The following is a 6,957-nucleotide window of genomic DNA, read 5'->3' as shown; positions in this document are numbered from 1 at the left end:
GTTTTGCTTATTTATGAAATTCTACATTTTCTAACATGTGTGTGTTTGCATACACATATATAAACTCCTCCATACTTATAAATGTATGTGCAGAAAAAGACTGGGGAAGTGACACACCAGAATTCTAATAATGGATATCTTTAGGCAATGGTATTTGCAAGAAAAATGTTAAACCATTATTCCTATATTCAGTTCATAGTTTACTCATTTAATTTTGCATTAGTTATCAGATACAACATATGTTTTTAGACTTTTACAATTTAATGTATATGTATATTCAATCAGGAAATTATATTTTAAAAATAAAAAATACCAGAGTGAGGCAGGAAAATCCATGAGACTCTTATCTCCAATTAACCAACCAAAAATTGGAAGTGGTGCTGTGGCTCAAAGTATTACAGCATGAACCTTGAGCATGAATAGCATCCGTACCCTGAGTTCAAACCCCAAAAGTGACCAAAAAACAAACAGAGTCACATCTAATATACTTAGTAAAAAGCCAAAATAGAAGTAAAAGGGAAAGACAAAAAAAAACTTTGTACAGTAACTGGACCATGATAGATGCTCATCATAAATTTCTTGTATAATTTCTTAAGAATATGTGGAGGCGGACAAGAAGAGGGGGTAGGTAAATAAAGAGAGGAAGTAGAATGCAGTCATAATTTTCCATGCGTATCATATGAAACTAGAAAAGTTGAGGGGAGGGGCTTGGTTTGGAGAGATGATAAATGGAAGAGGTGCTATTGATGAAGATGCATTGTAGTTATAGACTGATTTTGTTGAATGGTGACCCCATTGTGAAACTACTTAAAGATAATAAATATATATAAATAATTCTTGTTTAAGAATATAAAACAAGCCGGGCACGGTGGCTCATGTCTGTAATCCTGCCTACTCAGGAGGCTGAGATCTGAGGATGGAGGTTCAAAGCCAGCCTAGGCACTAAAGACCTTGAGACTCTCATCTCCAATTAACCTCTAGAAAATGGGAAGTGGGGCTATGGTTCCAGGAGTAGAGCCATAGCCTTGAGCTAAAGAGCTCAGGAATGGCACCCAGACCCAGAGTTCATGCCCCATGATCCCCCCTCCCGCCCCCAAAAAGAATATAAAACAAAAATTTTGCTTTCAACTAAAGCAATGAATTTAAACCCATTCTTCTTCTCTTGTTTGGTCAGTTTACCTTATTGAAGAAGCTATACAATTTACATAAACTTTGAATTCCCAGCACATAACACTATGCCTACCCCATTGTCAGTACTATTAGAGAAACAGTAAACCAGAAACATAAACCCGTTTCCTCAGATAGAATTATTCCCAATAACTTACAAAGCAAAGAGTTTGTGAGGGATTCCATGGCGCTGTGCCCCTGTATCCCTGCATGTCTACACCCAAGGCTGACTTGACCTCCCTCCGACTGTCTTTTCTTCCACCCTCCAGCTTTGTCTGCTGCACTCTGCCAGCAAAAGTATCCGAGGTACTCCAAAAGCTGACTGAGCCTCTGGACCTACAATCTTCATCATCTCAAGCCATAGAGATGTGGTCTAGTGGTTCAGTGGCTCACTGATTAGGAAACCAGTAATGGGGTGAAACAGCAGACCTGCTCAAAGAAACTGGATGGGTTTTCATTCATTCCCCTGAATTGTCCTTTTCGCCTCTCCAGAGGCTTAGCACTCATAGAGATGATGCACAGAGGCAGCAGGCTTGGAAAGGTCAACAGCACTAAAATGCACAGAGTCTTCCATTAATACCCTAATTGTTTTTATCACCCAGTTTTCACTCAAACGTCAAACTTAATCTCTGCGTTTTGCCTCTCCCAGGTCACAGATGTTTAATATTCTGGACTAAGACATAATGAACCTTTTTATGTCACTGTAATACTTAGTCTCTTTAAAACACGATTAGCTTCATCCACTGTGCATTGCAGGGATGACTGAAAACTTTGGAGATGGAATTCCATTAGGCAGATATTATTACCAAGCAGGCTGAATGGAAATTAAGCCAGGTGCAGAGTTCAGTGGTGATAAACTACACTGCCAGCCTGGAGTTGATTGTAAAACTCCAGTTCAAAAGAAAAAAGAGGAGAGGATTGGGTATTAAGGACTTTGAACAAAGTTGCAGTTTTCCAATTTCGTGAAAGTTTGCCTCTCAAAGGAACAAAAATTTTAATGTGCTAATTTATTGCTTCCCAAAATATAATTCCAATCCATGTTCTCTGAAATTGTGGCTTCCATCTTAACTGGTTCATTTGGCCAAAATAAGCTCCGACATCAATAATATCATTGAAAATGTGTCTTTGCAAATAATTATGAGGATAGACCTGTTATTTCTTGCTCTTTTTCTTATTTCTCATAGTTGCTCATAAAACACACACACACACACACACACACACACACACACACACACACACACACACTCTCTCTCTCTCTCTCTCTCACCTGTACACAAGCTCTACTCTACAAGCAAGAACTGGAAAACAGCTCAACATACTCTAGAGCTATTTATGCAGATTTCACAAGCACTCCATTCCAATCCTGATCTATCCTGTTAGGCATTTCACTCGTGCTCAAGGCCCTGAGCAGGACTAGCAACAACAACAAAATAAATACATAAAATTTACTCATGAGTTTTATCTACAGATTTTTTTCTTTCCCCAACAACTTTAAGTTTGAGATACTCCATCAAAAATCAGTTCAGTATCTGACAATCACTCTATATTACATTACCAAATAACAGAGCAGGAAACAAAGTAGCCCAGCTACGAAAGAAAATAAGTAAAGCATTTTCAAAATAATTATCAAGGAAATGAACACCATCATTTGTCAAACTAATAAATAGCTAAAATGATAATAATACTATTGGAGATTTGGGCCTCTGCCTGGTGCCAACGTACTTGTAAAATCCGGTCAGTTCCTTTTTGATGGCATTTTTGAAACCCTCTGCCTTGCATCCCCATGGGAGCTAAAAGAGCTCAGCATCTCCTCGGCCCTCCGGGCCCTGTCTACCAAGCTGCCTGCTGGTCTGACCACCGACTCCTTGCCTTCATTCTGGGCAGCCCCGCCTCCTAAAGACCCCGGCTTTTGTAAGCTCTGCCACCTGCTTCCCTCACCACTGGGTGGCCTTCCTCCTGGCTCTGGAGTTTGTATGGCTGGGTTTGCATCCACCTACCCACCTGGAGCCATTCACTTGGGTATTAATTTTCAGCCATAGCACCTTATTGAATTCCTTCGCTCTTTGTATTCATTATACCTATTTTTAGATATGTAATCAAGATTTTTTTCTTTTTTCCAATCCTGGGACTAGAACTCAGGGCCTGGGCACTGTCCTTGGGCTTTCTCAAGGCTAATCATCTACTAATCATCCAGCTGGCAGTATGACAAGCATTATTGATTAGTGTGGATCCTTGTTTTGTCCCTGAACTTCCTTGAGCATGCTGTGTTGATAGCTGTCTTTGAAGCAATGACATACCATTTACCAAAAGTTGTGAAATGTTTTGTGAATTCTTGTCAAGCTTTTTGTAATCAAGAATATATGGTAATCAAGATCCATTACACTTATAAATTCACTTCTTAAACCAAAACCTCTTTGTACAATTACTTAAGATAATAAAAAAAAAGGAAAAGAGAATACGTATCTGATTCTTTCTAATGCCTCTTCAACATCTATGAATATCATGATTGTTTTCTTAGGTATCTAAGCCTGGTGATTTAAACAGATTGCTTCGTAATGGAGCACTCTTTAATTTTTAAAACAAATACCAAATCATCACGTTGTGTCTTTTAATGTGTTATTATATGGTTTTTAATGTTTTATTTAGAATATTATTGCATAGACATTCTGTAGTTTCATTTCTGTGTAATTTATTATGGTTTGAATTGAAAGCTACATTCATGCCAAAGAAAAATTAGACATCTTTCTTTATGTATTGGTACTCTGGGGAAGTTTGGAGAGGACTAGATCTGTCTGATTCTAAATGCCATATAAGAATCCAATGCACCCAACTTGGTACTTCTTACTTATACAGGAAGTTGTTCAATCCCTATTTCTTCCATACAAATTCTCCTGTTTAGATGCTTTTTTCATCTCTCCTTGGTCAACTCTAGAGATGTTTAACAATAAAGTTTTCTTCCTATCTTTCATATTATGTGTACAGATAGGGACAGTGTTTTTGATGCTTCTAATTTCTCCTCTTTTCATTGTCATCCTTTACAAACGAGATCCTTCTGTTCTGGAAGAACTTGCAGCGCTTTGTTCCCAAGAACTGACTGTCAAGTTATTATTAATCGGTTTTGTTCTTCTCCCTTTTCCAACTCATCAGCACGTGCTTCTCTGTTTACTCTGCTATATTTATTTCTGCTTTACTCAGATTAGTGATATTATTGTTGCTAATATCCCTTTCTAGTGTTTTTCTTTCTATACTTAACCTGTAAGCTCTAATTTCCTTTAATTTTCAAGGTAAATATCAATGTTATGAATTTCTTCCTAAGTGGTATTTGTTCGGTACCTTATAAGGCCTGTTGCTGTTCCACTAGCAACAACTTTTAGATTTTCTGCACTTTGAGATTATAGGTACTCTTCTAACCTACAGTTATTTAGCACATGTCTCTTCTACCTCTAGGAGCAAAACAATTTTTTCTGATTTTTCTCAATTTCTAGGTTGATTGATCTCAAAAGATATGTGAATTATTTCCCTATTTTGCAATTCATTAGTTTGCTTTGGAAATAGTATTTGTTGAAATTTGGTGACTAATCCATGAACCATATTTATATTTCAGTGCATAAAGTTTAACCCACAAACAAAATCTCGTTATCATTTTACTTGGCTCCCTCTTCAGCTTTCCTGAGTTTTTTCCTTCATGACATTCCTATCGGCATATTAAATAAGTGTCCTGTCATGGATGTCTCCTGTTTCAGGTCTCTTTCTCTGAGTGCCTCTTATTTGCCTTACATGACAAGGGTGGATGCTCTTAAGCTGTTTTTGTTGAATAGAAGTAATTGTAATTCTTACATTCTTGCTGTCACATTCCTTCATCTGTCTATGTTGTTCTCTTTGTTGCGCGTAACATGCCTTACCATGAATTCTATTTCCTCTGTCTTTATAAGAATGATGTTTGTTTTACTTCCCTGGTATGGTTCTTGTATGCTTTCATTTTTAACCTCCTAAGTCATAGTTATCTTACATTTTCCAAGGTCCAGTTCCATCTTTGTCTTTCAGCTTTCCCTCTCGGGGTGGAGAACATCTATAGCAGCTCCACTGCACCTTTCCAGCTGTGGGCCATCAGGTGAGAGCTGCAAGGCAGGGCAGAGGATAACCGGGCTCTGCGTGCAGATATCCAGATCTAGGGGAGCAGACGTCAAGGGAAAGTATTAAGGACTGGAACCACGGCATTCCCTCTACTCCTAGACCTGGAGAGACGATGGAATCCTAGGCTTCGTGCTTCCGGGAAAACACAAAATGTGGGAGTCTTAGGAGAGAAAGAAAAATGTGCTTTTGCACATGAGAAAGACTGTTTGCTGTGGTTGGAGGGTGATAGGTGTCATTCAGCTGGAAAAAAAGCCACCTATCCAGTGATCTGCCCCATGCTATTTGAGGTACTGGGAGAAATTTGGATATTCCTGTGTTTTCCTTCTTGAAAATCAAGAGTTTAAATACTGGACAGGATTTTAATTCTCATTTTGAATTGAAGGTGAAACCTCCAGTTGGGAGAGGCAGACTGGTTCTTCTCACTAAAAATTGTGACTAGTGTTTCCTGCTCCAGGTTAATACTGCAAATCCAACCCCATTGAAAACTTACCGAAACTATCTGTGGTGAGGCTTAATTACTGGCTCTAAGTTCAATACAAGAAAACTGAAAGCCCAAAGAGGTTAATTAACTGGCCCACAATCCTGTCACTGATAAGACTGGACCTTTGTAAAATTGGAATTTAGGTCTGCCTGATCAAAGTCCATGTCATTAACCATAATATTTTCATCTTATTCTGCCTTATCCCTGCATTTCATGATTGAGGCTATTTTACAAATTATAAAATTCCATATCATAATTATTATCTGATTTTATCTTGGTAAAAAATACGAGATAAGGCATTGCCTTTCACATTTTCTAAAAGAGGTAATTAAGACATAAGTGTAATGATTTGGATTAAAGAGGAGGCATAAACATTTATTAAAATATGTAGATATGGGCCACAGGCACAAATAAATATCAGCCCACAAAATCTTTTCAAACCCAGTGTAAAATAGTATAGCCCCCATTTTATATAAGAAGAAGTAGAGGCTTAGCAAAGCAAGGTGTTCCACCAGGAAGTATGTGGCAGGACAGGAAGTCCTCATTCCAAGACCTCTATGCCAATACCTTGGACTCAAAAAAAAAAAGGGAAAAAAAGGCAAGACAAGTAGCTACCTTGCACCGGAAGCACTGAACTACCTCTGACTCCATCAAGTCAGCAGATGACTCTTTGTCCCTCTCATCTATGTTGTCATACTGTCCAGCCCTTCTCTTCATATATGTGTCACTACGTCACAGGACACAAAGATCCTGCCTGAAGCCTTAGCTCTCATTTGCGTATGTTAAGGATCTGCTGGGAGATAATTGTAGATGTGGTTCGAATCATCTTTGGGAACAAGGCACCTAAGAGGTTGGCTTGATACAATGATAAAGTGAATTATTATGACTGCTAGCCGTAGGTGGCTCTTTGGGCCACTCTAGATCTCTTATGTGGCCACAAACAGCTGGTGCATTGGCTAAGATCAGATTCAGTGCAACAGAAGCTCTCAGCTGAGACCAGCTCACCCCTGTACAAGAATCTGTTTCCTCCTATCTATAAGGCAAGGCCAAGAGTGAAAACACCACAAACCTAATCAAGATTAAGCGTCAGATCTTCCTCACAGGCTGCTCCAGGACTAAAAGAAGAATGAATGGCAGGCAATGTGTTTCCACAGTCAGAGGCTTCTCAGAACTCT

The sequence above is a fragment of the Megascapheus bottae genome, chromosome 9 (genome assembly GCF_031878675.1).
Source record: "Megascapheus bottae isolate mThoBot1 chromosome 9, mThoBot2.hap1, whole genome shotgun sequence".
Classification (NCBI taxonomy): Eukaryota; Metazoa; Chordata; class Mammalia; order Rodentia; family Geomyidae; genus Megascapheus; species Megascapheus bottae.
Note: the sequence above shows the minus strand (reverse complement) of the source record.